The following is a 13,081-nucleotide window of genomic DNA, read 5'->3' as shown; positions in this document are numbered from 1 at the left end:
GGTGGGGACCGGCTTCTCCACAGCTCAAACCAGAGAACACCCAGAACACCCCCCACCTTTTCTTTAGGGGTTAAGTAAAGTTACCTTTTGGAGAATGATTCTTACTGTTAAAAACCAAAATTCCACTGAGTGCGTTTGAAGATCTAATTGGCTTTATTTGGTTGCACCGATGTGGCAGGGTCCCATCCAGCCAGCAGAAAGGAGCTCCCAGGAACTATACAAGGGGAAGACTTTTATAGGCTGAAACGGAGGTGGGGTAGTGAGGGGATGAAGGAATTGGGAGGGCACTGGATAAGACAAAGGTTATTATAAAAGGAAAGGATCCTTCCCCCAAGGTCACCTTGCTTTGGGCATAGGGCAGGAGTCTCTCACTATACAGACCAGGTAATTGCAAGTGGACTGGTTCAAGGTCAGACTCCGGAGAGGCTGGTAGGTTAGAACTGTCAAAGTTCAGAAATAACAAAATGGAGCCAATGATTCACCAGAGTAGCAGTTAGTAAAAGTTACTGTGCACGCGCCAAAAAGAGACAGTTTGCAAGCACAGAGCCCTTGAACCGGAACATAGGATGGGAGTCAGGGGTCTACGGTCATCATAATGCATCCCATATTGAGTGGGAAGGCGTGGTTCTTCTCCACAGGACTTTGACTACAATATTAGAAAGGTTTTTTAAATAAATTTTTGAAATATTTATTTTTGAGAGACACAGAGACAGAGTATGAGCAGGGGAAGGGCAGAGAGAGAGAGAGAGAGAGAGAGAGAGAATTGGAAGCAGGCTCCAGACTCTGAGCTGTCAGCACAGAGCCCGACACGGGGCTTGAACCCACGAACCCATAAACCATGAGCTCATGACCTGAGCTGAACTCAGATGCTCAACTAACTGAGCCATCTAGTCACCCCAGAAAGTTCTTAAATGGTGGGGAATTGGTGCATGGTTACCTCATACTGACCTTGGGAAGCAGTGAGAGTTTTGCTCTCAAGGCGTAGGCAAAAAGTGGCTGGGCAAGGTGGGCGTTGCAAACCCAAACTTCGTATGACTAAGCTTTTTTTTCCTGTTCAGAATTTTTAACGCCGGTCTCCCTTTGGTTTTGATTTAACAGCTGTCTAAATCTTGGTTTGCCGTCCCGGGGCAAGTGAGTCTGTTTGGGGACTCTTCCCACCCCCACTCTTTTTTTTCTCTGACTTTGAGAATTCCAATGGACAGAAGTATGCCCGGCTCCAGTATTTAACAAGTGTTATACGTGAAATACTGACATTCGTTGTCTGACAGATCTGAAGAGAAACTGCAGTCACAAATTAGAGGACACAGAATTGGTCGCAGGGTGTGGGTCCTCTTATGTATTTATTTATTTATTAATGTTTTTTATTTATTTCTAGGAGAGAGAGAGAGACAGCGTGAGCAGGGGAGGGTCAGAGAGAGAGGGAGTCACAGACTGAAACAGGCTCCAGGCTCTGAGCTGGCAGTCAGCACAGAGCCCGACGCGGGGCTCGAACCCACGAACCGCGAGATCATGACCTAAGCGAAGGTCGGACGCTTAACCGACTAAGCCACCCAGCGCCCCATGTGGGTCCTTTTATGATGGGTGTCTATGGTAAGCTGTCCTGGGACTCGGAAACGCCCACAGCAGGGACCACAGGTCTGTCTCCCTTCCAGGTCAGGGCTTGGCCAAGTGACCTGCTTGGCCGGCTGACCCAAGGTCACAGGTGGCAGCTTCCCGGCCAGCTTTGAACTGGCCTCCCGTGCCAGAGGTCAAAGCCACACCAGACTGCTCCCCTGCAAGGGGAGTGACCTAGAAATGCTGAAATCCAGAGACCAGGGAATATCTTGGAAGCCCAGTCCTTCCGGGCCCCCCTTCCCCTCTGCTGCTTCCCTGTCCCTTTGCCCTTCTCTCCTCTGCTCTACTCTGCCCTACCCTGTCCACCCGACCCCTCTGGCTCATTCTACCCTCCTGGGGTCTTCTGGGTTAAAGAGACCTTTGGTTGGATTCCTTTGCCTTTAAAGGATTAGTGATTTCCCTGAACTGGAATGAAAGTCTAAATCTTAAACCTCTAAAGGGGTTTTCACACGCTGCCCCACCCTTTAAGGCTGCTCTCCCCCCCTCCCTCTCTTCCCTCTCACCAGGCAAGCTGCTCTGGCCCAAAGTCGCCTAATATTTGACGATCTGCCCCTTCCCTTCCCCTCTTTGGAGGCCAGATTGACCTATTAGTTTCCCCTCTGCACAAACCTCAGGATCCAACAAATTACATTCTTAGTCCCAGGACTTTCTGTGCTTGTGGGCACCCCAGTAACATTTTAGTTAAAAAAAAAAAAAGGGGGAGTTATTTCCATGGGCTTTTGTCCAAGTGGACTTCTTTTGTTATCCTTACTGATCATAAGATTAATACAAATTCATTGTTTTTTTTGTTTTTGTTTTTTTTAAATTTATTTCTGAGAGAGAGAGATAGAGACAGCATGAGCAGGGGAGGGTCAGAGAGAGAGGGAGACACAGAATCCGAAGCAGGCTCCAGGCTCTGAGCTAGCCGTCAGCATAGAGCCCGACACGGGGCCAGAACCCATGAGTCGTGAGATCATGACCTGAGCTGAAGTTGGACGCTTAACCGACTGAGCCACCCAGGTGCCCCTACAAATTCATTGTTTAATGAAACACAAATAGGGGCACCTGAGTGGCTCAGTTAGCCAGCAGGCAACTCTTGACCTCGGAGCTGGTGAGTTCAAGCCCCAGGTTGGGTGTAGAGGTTACTTAAATAAATAAAACTAATAATATAAAAAAACCTCACAGGGGCACCTGGGTGGCTCAGTAGGTTGGGCGTCTGACTTCAGCTCAGGTCATGATCTTGTGATCCGTGGGTTCAAGCCCCACATCGGGCTCTGTGNCAGATTCTGTGTCTCCCTCTCTCTCTCTGCCCCTCCCCTGCTGGTGTGCGCGCTCTCTCTCTCCTTCTCTATCAAAACAAAAACAAGAGACAAAACCTCACCAATATAAAAAAAAATGAAACTTTCAACTTTTCCTACTCTCTGAAGATAAACACTGTTCCTTTTCCTCCCCCCTCTCTTCCGTACACACACACATACGAACACTCACACATTTGCTTTCGAACCATGTTCATTCATTTATATACACCATGCTATTTACACAGAGTAACCCACCTATTGATTTTTAGTTTAATGGTTAAAACTAAAAAAGAAAAGAAAAAAACAAACGCAACCACAAGGTTTTTTGTGGGTTTTTATTTTTGTAGGTTGGATCTGGGAGTGGGTGGGTGGGGAGACCCCAGGTGCTCACAGCAAGGGATCCTCAGAGCCTGAACCAGGTTCAGTTCTTGGGGAGGCTGAACCTCGGAGCCAGGAATGGGAAATGCTCCCCCAGTGTAGAGAAGACTTTGGGGTCCTAGGGAGGTAAAGGGAGTCTTCTCTTCAGGAAGCAGGACATATCAGTGCTTTGGTGTGAAGTTTGAATATCCTGGGACAATGTTAGAAGATACAGTGCCTCAAACAGCCTCCGGGCTGACCTCACCTGCTGAGCTGTTGGCTGGGCTTTGGAAGAGCTGTCTGCTCTCCAAGGACACCCCATTCCTGAGGACAAAGGGGCATAAAGTGTCACAACCATCATCCAGTGCCAATGATGCTAAAAGATTGCACTTTTTTTTTTTAATGCTTATCTGTTTATTTGGAGACCGAGAGCATGAGTAGGGGAGGGACAGAGAGGGATGGGGAGAGCGAGAATCCCAAGCAGGCTCTGCACTGTCAGCACAGAGCCCCACGCAGGGCTTGAACCCATGAACTATGAGATCATGACCTGAGCCGAGGCCAGACGCTTACCCGCCTGAGCCCCTCAGGAGCCCCTGGAAGATCAGTTTTGAACGACGGTTTTGAATCAGTGCTTCTTTCCACAGCGATAGGACTTAGCCAGGGCCATTCCCTTCCTACCTTCGATGTCCCTCTCGTGTCCTGGGCTTCCCTCAATTTTTGGTCCCGGGGATTTGACTTAGACCTTGAATTCCTACCGGCCCTGTTTCCCCCAGCTAGCCTCATCTCTCACTTTTCAAACCTGCTTCGTGGAAAACCCCTCAAGCTTTACTTCCCACGTGGGGGGATGCGCACAGCCACCTTGTGCAGAACCCAGGTGTCTCAGGTGAAACAGCTAGCCTTAGCCCCATGCCTGGGAAATGACACCGGGTCCTTCCCTGTCATCTTAGCTCATGGGAGACTCATCCTTCCTGTCAGCCTTTAGGATTTCTCGCCTGAATCCAGAACGTCCCTGGCCTTTCTGTTCGTACCACGTCTCTGCTCATGCTGTCTGTCCCTCCAACCCAACCATGTTGGAATCGTGTGCTGAGGAGGAAAAACTTCTATCCTCCTAGGTAGTACCTTGGGGGACTGCAAATCAAAATGACAAGACAGAATAGCAAGAAAAATGGATTTGTAGTTATGGATGTACATGGGAGTTAACAGAAAAATGTGGCTCTAAGAGGTGGTCAGAATTTGGGGGCGCCTGGGTGGCTCAGTTGTTTAAGCATCTGATTCCTGATCTCAGCTCAGGTCTTGATCTCTGGGTTGTGAGTTCAAGCCCCTCATTGGGCTCCACGTACTGGGCATGAAGTCTACCTAAAAAATGGGGGGGCTTATTTACCAGCTTAATAGGGCATGGGGTTGCAGAGAGGGCACTTAGGGAAACAAAGGACTTTGGAAAGATTAGTGATCTTTAGGAAAATAGGAGAGAACAAAGGACGTTGGAAAGAAAATATTTCCTAGGAAAATAGATGGGAGATAGGAGAGTGACAGTGTCTTTTTGTTTTTGGGGGGTGTTTTTGTTTTTCAGAGAAGAGTTAGAGTTGTTCCCTAGGACCTAATTCATGACAACTGAGTTCTTTTAGGAGGCTCCACTTTTAGACAGACCAGGGATTTCAGGGACTTCTGTGTCTTCAGGTATTGCATTGTTATGTGGCAATGGCTTCCTCTGGACCCTTTCACAGAGACCTCACATTTCTGTCATTCCCCACCTCAAGCCTTTCATGGGGTCCCCAGTCACCTCCAGGTGCTGCTCAAGTTTTTTACGGACTCACTGCCTGAGCACTTGGCCTCTGACCTGTCCCCAAGTCAAGTGCCCCACGCATGCATGCTTAGCCCTCTCTGGTACTTTATAGATAGTTCATGCCTTTTCTAATTCTGTGACAAAGTACGTGAAGTCTGACCCCAGTGAACTCAACGCACCAAGTGAGAACCTAAATTCACCCTGCTTCGCAGTGGCGGGTGAGGAGGCCTTTCATGGCGGGGGCGGGGGTGGACGGTGCAATGGGCTACACAGTCACTGGGTTTTGCAAGGTGACTCTTCTCAGCCCTGAGGGAAACAGGAAATGCCATGGTCACTCTGTGATGTCCAGACTGGAAAAGTCCCAGGCATGTTGTTACGGAATTCGCGATACCCGTTCTCTGTGGGAGGGGAAAATGTCCAGTGTGCTCGACGATTTTCCATCAGCAAAACAATTTAAAAAACGGTCATCGGAAATCAATCTTCACTGAATTCTAAGAATGACATCTCTTTGTGAAACTGCGTGGCGGGGGGCGGGGGGCAGGTGATGGTGCTTGAAAATCAGTGCACCTGGCACTTTCAGGTGTGTGTTCCCCTCTGTGGCCGAGAGAGGGTCCTGGGGAGGCCTCCGACTGGGTTTTACGTTGTGGGCTAGAGTTCAGGGCACCGAGGTGGACGCTGGGTGGTGGGGACCCTGCGCACGGGAGTGTCTCCTCTTCTACCCCGAACCCCTGCTGGGCTGAGCTCTGGCCTCCGTGCTGTGGACCAGGACACTCACGGACTAGCCCTGTTTGCTGATTCCTTTGAAGGTCAGAAAACATAATGTAGCTTTGCGCATATTCTTGAAAACCTCTGAGATGCAGGCATAGCGCCGGGTCCCTGAATAGTGATTCCCTCTTTCCTTCTCTTTCCCAGTGTTTTCTTTCACCTGAAGCCTGCTCGCCACACTGCCCATTCACCTGCCCTTCACCTGCGGCTGCTAGAAGAATCCAGGTGAGTGGGAAACCGCCCCTGGGGGTGGATTGGCTCCTGGTTTCCACCCTCCGCTCTGGCTGGTCTAGAGGGAAGGCTCTTGGGAAGTGAGACACCCCCTTTACCTCCTCCTGGCTTTGACCTTTCTGTGGGCAGGTGGGGGCGATGGGGTTTTGGGGTGATGGTGGGGTTCGGAGCTGATGGCCAAGAATGAATTCTTGAAGACGTCTTTGGTGCAAAAAGGCGATTTTATGAGAGCCCGGGGACAGGACCCGCGGGCAGAGAGAGCCGCACTGGGCTTGGGAGGAGGGACTGGATGGATGTACACTGTGGAGTTGGGGGAGGTAAAGGCAAAGGGAGGCCTCCGGAAGGACCTTGATGTGCTGACGAGGGGATGTGAGGGCTCACAGCATCCCCGAGGCCTTGCTGTCCTCAGGGTAAGGCTGTTTCCCTCTAGGAAGGCAGAAACATTCCTGGAGAAATGTTCTGTTCTACCGTGCTTGCCTGAGTATCTGTCAATGGGCTGCAGGTTATAAGGAAATATAATGATACCTGCCATTTCCTTATGGCCTTTGTTCCCATATCACTGTGGAGGGGGGTGATGTTGGGGCCCCAGAAAACTGGGGTTTCTGGAGTCTATAGGTTTCTGGAGACGAGGCTATGGATAAGATTGCCTTTTCCTTCTAATTTCCTAAGACATTTGTAAACTCATGGAGATTCCTATCCTGTATGACTGTGATCTCTGTCCATTAACCATTTGTTTCTTTTTCCTTTCCTTTGTCCTTGGGCAGCGGGGAGTGCCTGAGGAAAGTCAGACATCCTACCTGGGGCAGGGAGGGGGTATGTTAGTTTGACTTATGCTCCCTCATCAGGGGTGATGGCGAGGGGGGTTCAGAGCCAAAGGGCAAGAAAGAATTCTTGGGGGCGCCTGGGTGGCTTAGTCGGTTAAGCGTCCGACTTTTGCTTAGGTCATGATCTTGCGGTTCGTGGGTTCGAGCCCCGCGTCGGGCTCTGTGCTGACTGCCAGCTCAGAGCCTGGAGGCTGTTTCAGTCTGTAACTCCCTCTCTCTCTGACCCTCCCCTGCTCACGCTGTCTCTCTCTCTCCTAGAAATAAATAAAACATTAAAAAAAAAAAAAGAAAGAATTCTTGAAGACCAGACGTCTTTGGTGCAGAAAGGTGATTTTATTAAAGCACAGGGAAATAAACCCCATATAACAGGGAAAGATAGGATAAAATAGGCAGAGAGGGAAAGGTTTAGGACCTGAGGTCCCTGGGTGGGAAAAACATGTATTTTGGAACAATGCTGGGAGCCGTTGACTACAGCAAACCCCCTTGGGGGCGTAGAGTCCCTCTTAAGAATGTAACAGACCCCACCTACTCCCCCTCAGGACTCTGACCATCAAAATATGGAGCTAAACCATAAAACCTGTGTTATATGTGGGACAGCATGACCAGTTTGACTCGACACACAATCAGGGAGGGACACGTCAGCACCCGGAGCTGTCCAGCCAGTAGGGGTGGGGCCTGAGGAGGGATGAGTGGAGGGAAGGGGTGCTGACCAGAGCCTTGTCGAACAAGGACCCCTGCCTATAGCGGCAGGTGTGATGAAGCATCCTACTCTTCTTCCTCCCTGAACTTATACTCTAATAAGCTTGTGTCTGCTCATTCTGTGGCCACCCCTTCATTCTTCAAAGCGGGGAGACAACGGATCCCGGGTGCTGAGGTACAAAGTCCCGCAACACGTGGGCAGGCAGAGCTGCACTGGGGTCGTGACNCGGGGGGGGGGGGGGAGGGGGCAGGGATAGTCAGTCCAAGGAATTTTGGAAACAAGTTTCCAGGACCTTGAGGGCCAGCTGTTATTAGGGAAATGTCATTTCTTACCATTTAGTGAAACCTCAGTCATGGGACCCCTCGATGTATATTAGGGGCCTTAAGCCTGGAGTATGACGGCCACATATGTCCTGGGGCAGCGGAGATAAAGGAAGTTTCTAAAGAATTTTTATATGTTAAAGTAGACTCACAAGGTCCCCGGGGGTCAGGATAGTTGAGCCAAGATTCCCTTCTGCCCCCAGCAAAGTGTCATCAGGAGGCAGCTGAGCTCCCAGAGGGAGGTCACTCTGCCCGTTTCAGGGACTTGTCACTGGGCTGTAGGATGGAAGGGAGTTGGATTTTTCATTCGCCTCCGTTTCCCACGTCACCATTCCATCTTGATGCGGTGATATTAGGGCTCCAGGAAACAGAGTCTACAGGTTTCTAGGGTTCAGGCTCTGGATAAGATTGCCTTTTTCTTAGAGTTTACCAAGTTCTCCGTACACTGAAGGAGACTCCTGTCCAGCGTGACTGTGATCTCCATCAGCCAACCAGCTGCTTTCTTTCCTCTCGTTGGCAACCAGGAGTGTCCCAGGAATGTCCAGGAATGTCACACGCATCCCACCTGGTCGGGGGGCAGGTGCTATTAGCCTGTACTTGGTCCCCAGCGTGCCCCACACGCCCCCATCAGGGGGACCCTACAATGTATAGTTGAACCCCCCATCCCCCACCCACGTGCAAACCCGCACACACAGCCGCTCTGCTCCTGAGCAACCTCGGGGGAGCAGGGGAGTTTCCAACCAGAGCAACACAAAAGTCTGCCTTTTTCTGCACACCAAGTTGCTTAAATCTTTTGCCAAGTGCTGGGCGGGGTCATGGGGAGGCTCACGGCCTGGAAGGGGGGGCCTGCGAGCACTAAGGGGGCCCGGGAAAGTGGCCCCCCCATGGACTCAGGGGGCGCTGAGGTCTGGGGCAGCAGACTGGGCAGGGAGGTGATGTCTCTGGTTCCGAGGCGAGAAAAGCAAGCGGGCGTGGAGAGTGGCACTCTCTCTGCGGCTTGGTTTCCTTTCCTGGATTCTGTCTGCTGCCTCCCAGGAGGGCACTTCTAACTCTTCCTCTTTCAATTCTCTGTCTGCTGCCTGGCTCCCCAGCTGCAGAGGAACAATTAGCATCTTGGAGGGGGCAGGTTGTTGGGGGGCAGGAGCACCTACTGCTCTCGCAGGGGACACTGCCAGCCAGACAGGCGCTGGCCCTGGGGGCGCAGATCCCCAGCCACACTTCTCCCCGTGGAGTGAGGGCCCCCAGGGCAGGGGAGCGGACCCCGGGGGCTGTCCGGGGCCAGTCTCTGCAGGGTCCTGCTGACGGTTGCATTTCCTGGAGACCAGACCTCTGCGGAAGCGCGGCCGTCTGTGTAAATCTGTTTGATGGATACTGTGCATGCGTGGAATCAGGAGCGAAAATGCTGGTCAGCGATTACAATTCCGATGCGTGCGTGGGCTTCTGGCCACTAATTCTCCGCCACCGGGGCGCCAGCAGGGCGTCAGAGAATTCAACTCACTTCAGATACCATCTACCCGGATAGGCAGGGTCAGACCCCCCAGGCTGAGAGCTCAGTCTCCCGGCGCGGCCCCTCCCCCACCCCAGACGCCAGTCCACGTGTCACCTGGGTTCTGACCGACCAGCTACAGACTAGAGGCGCCCATGACCCTTCCCTGGGTTTGGCAAATTGGCTGGAGCGGCTCACAGGACTCGGGGGACAGATCACTCACCAGATCACTGGTCTGTTATAAAAGGATGTAACTCAGGAACAGAGGGAAGAGAGAGCTGCCCAGGACATGGTCTGGGGAGGGGGCGCCCAGCTCCCACCCCTCCCAGAACCCGCTGTCCCTCCATCTCCACATGCTCACCAGCTGAGAAGCTCTTGAGACCTTGTCTGTCGGGGTTTTGTGGGTGTTTCATCACAAGGACATGATTGATGAAGTCATTGGCCATTGGTGATTGATTCTGGCAGACCCCTCCAGAACCGCTTGAGGTGAGGGGTGGGACTGAATGGTTCAACCTCGAATCAAGTGATTGGTTTCCCTGGCAACCAGCCCCCATTCTCTGGGGCCTTGCAAACAGCACCTCATTAACATAACAAGAGACCCCTTAACTGCTCACCCCTCTGGGAAACGGAAGAAGGCCAAATACAGCTGACCCTTGAACAGCAGGGGTTTGACCTGTGCAAATCCACTTACCTGTGGATTTTTTGGGACAAATACAGAAAGTACTGTAATTGTGTTTTCTCTTCTTTATGATGGTTTCAATGACATTTTCTTTTCTCCAACTTTAAGAGTATCGTATATGATACATAAAATATACAAAATCTGTGCTCATCAACCATTTATGTTTTCCTGAAGGCTTCTAGTCAGCAGTAAGCTATGAGTAGCAGTTAAGTCTCTGAGGAATCTAAAGTCAGAAGTCAGTCAGGTTTTCCATCGCACACTCTGTCTGCTGCCCTAACACCCTGCGTTGTTCTGGGCTCAACTGTATGTACCTGTTTCTCTTAAACCTGCAAGTTACTTTACCAGTAACAGGTGGGCTTATTCGGGAATAAACTGTAAAACTAGCCAAGCAGCACAGACTTGCCGAAGCACGTGACCAGTCTGGGCTGGCCCCAGCGACATGCGTGTGGGTCTATTGCTACAAATCCGAGAGCAGGTTGGAAAGTTTGAATAACTATGTGCAATTCTCTAGCAAACCTGTGGGGGTCCGCGGCTGCTTTAGAGAGCTCTTCAACTCTGGCTCCAAGTTCAGCCTTAGTCTGGGGACCATTTAGATCCTCAGAAGACTTAACTTTGAAGGAGCGGGTTTTATAGGCTCAGGAGAGGGGAATGCACGGGGAGCACCAGGAGAACAGAAAGGCAAAAAAGATGAGAAGGAGAAGGGGGAGACGGGCAGGTGCAGAGAGAACAGGGGAAGGCAGCTCCGGGGCAGAGAAGTGGGGGAGGGGAACAAGAGGCATCAGCCCCCCCGCCCCCTTCTTTCCTTTTTAATGGTTTGTTTGCCTCCTTCAGTTTATAAATTGTATTTTGGAGTGAGGCGATTTTAGACCCTGGACAGCGCTTGGAAGCTTCAAAATACCAATCGAAATGGGAGCCCCACTTAGTGTTGTCAATTTTAGGGCCATGGTTGTCCATTTCAGCTTTGAGAAAATGAAGTTTGGGGAGATGGAACGTTCCCCATCATGGCCATCGAAGTTCTGAATTACTCCTCGATAAGTCAGCTCATTTATTTATAAATGTGCATGCAGAGGGACCATAGGGTTATTTATTTATTTGAGAGAGAGAGAGAGAGAGAGTACATAAGCTGGGGAGGGCCAGAGAGAGAGGAGGGGGACAGAGGATCCAAAGTGAGTTCCACGCTGTCAGCACAGAATTCACGATCCGTGGGGCTTGAATTCACAAACCGTGAGATCATGACCTGAGTTGAAGTTTGGATACTCAACCGACTGAGCCACCCAGGCACCCCGGGACCGTAGTTTAAAAAAATTTTTTTTTGTATTTATTTAGTATTGAGAGACAGAGAGAGACAGAGCATGAATGGGGGAGGGGCAGGGAGACACAGAATCTGAAGCAGGCTCCAGGCTCTGAGCTGTCGCACAGGGCCCGACGTGGGGCCCAAACCCACGAACCATGAGATCATGACCTGAGCTAAAGTTGGATGCTCGACTGGCTGAGCCACCCAGGAGCCCCAGGACCCTAGTTTTTATTTAAAATTTTTTTTAATGTTTTATTTATTTCTAGGAGAGAGAGAGAGACAGCGTGAGCAGGGGAGGGTCAGAGATAGAGGGAGTCACAGACTCTGAAACAGGCTCCAGGCTCTGAGCTGTCGCACAGGGCCCGACGTGGGGCCCAAACCCACGAACCATGAGATCATGACCTGAGCTAAAGTTGGATGCTCGACTGGCTGAGCCACCCAGGAGCCCCAGGACCCTAGTTTTTAAACATAGAACTGCCAGACTCAAAGCATTTTGACACCCGGGATCTTATTCCTTTGAGGCTTTTCAGGAACAGCCTGGCTCCAGTAGGAATCAGATGGAGGGACAAAGGAATACGCTCAGAGGTGCTTAGAAAGAAGAAAAAGTTAACGCCGTGGTGATGTTTGAAGAGCTTGGACACAAAGCACAGAGCTCAGAATCCAGGAGAGCTAGCGCCTGCAACCCCAGGGTGGGGGAGAAAGTCGTGGGCCCCAAAGGGCCGTGGGTACCCCGCCTGCCTGCTCCCACCAGTGACCACCAAGCGATGTTAACTTTACACAGTAGACACTGTCGGTTATTTCCCAGCAACAGATGGGTTTATCCGGGAAGGAAAGCGAGTTATAAGCCAGGACACGGTGACTGGGCTAAAAGCCATAGGCAGATCGGGGAACCAGAGGAGAGGCCCAAGTTTTAAGGAGAGAGCGGGTCAGTTGGAGGCTGTTATGAACATAAAACCCCTTGGAGTAAACGAGTCGGAAATGGAGTGGTACCTCACGGTCTCTGGGTTTCAGGACTTGCCAAAAATGGTCAGTATATTCACACTGGTGATAACGGTTATCAACCACTTTCTCCAGGAAGGCCTTTGGGGGTCTATGTAGGTCGGCTCTGGTTTTCTGATCTGTGGCTGGTGAGCTGGCCTACAGAGCAGGCTCTGTTCTCCGGCTTCATGACCCCTCGGGTGTTGGGTTAACCTGGCCTCACCTCCTGTCCCTAAGGCAGGACGTGGGGCTTTAGTAACCGAGTTCGCCTACACGCTCTCTGTCCACCTCTGCGCCTCTTTATCAGAGAAGGTGGTGTGGTTTTAGGTCAGTGTTGCAATCACCCAGCCCCAGTAACATAATGCGGCCACGTCCGTGACTTCTACCCCTGGCTTTAGGGTGGTGGCAAGATGGGGCTGACTTGCGCCCGGTTCTCTCCTTCCTTGGAAGGCGCCGGAAATTCCACTGTTCAGACCTCTCCCTGACCCCTACCTCCCTCCTGGGCTGTCCTTGATCCCTGAGATCCCACAGGGGTGGGCAGCCGGGAGTGGTCTGTGGGGCCAGGCTGGGAAACCGGACGTGGTGCCTGCCCGCCATGGCCTCTGGTGTGTTTCTGCTAGCTGCTCGGAAATTAGCACCCCTGTAGGTCGCATAACACACATGGGACGTGCTGTGAGTGTGCACAGAGTTCTAGCTGGTCGCACTGGGCTTCCGCAGGCCAGCGAGGCCGGGCCGACAGCCCCAGTGCCCTGCATTCCTACTGTGCGGGGAGG

At 51.5% G+C, this 13,081-nt stretch overlaps 1 protein-coding gene across 3 annotated transcripts in view; it reads left to right on the top strand.

Moving 5' to 3' along the window:
• The window catches only part of UPP1 (uridine phosphorylase 1), a 27,283-nt gene that overhangs the window by 1,036 nt on the left and 13,166 nt on the right, over positions 1-13,081 (top strand). Inside the window, exons 1-2 of one of the 3 annotated variants that reach the window (XM_077781174.1) lie at positions 5,336-5,611; positions 5,944-6,021. The gene's annotated coding sequence lies outside the window, so the exon portion shown is untranslated. Of the gene's footprint in view, positions 1-5,335; positions 5,612-5,661; positions 5,838-5,943; positions 6,022-13,081 lie in introns of those variants that run through there. The other 2 variants (XM_077781173.1, XM_077781172.1) reach the window with 2 other exon arrangements.

Source organism: Crocuta crocuta, unplaced genomic scaffold, assembly GCF_008692635.1.
Source record: "Crocuta crocuta isolate KB4526 unplaced genomic scaffold, BGI_CrCroc_1.0 scaffold108, whole genome shotgun sequence".
NCBI lineage: Eukaryota > Metazoa > Chordata > Mammalia > Carnivora > Hyaenidae > Crocuta > Crocuta crocuta.
The sequence above is the reverse complement of the archived record's forward strand: the minus strand, read 5'-3'. Positions and strand labels throughout refer to the sequence as shown.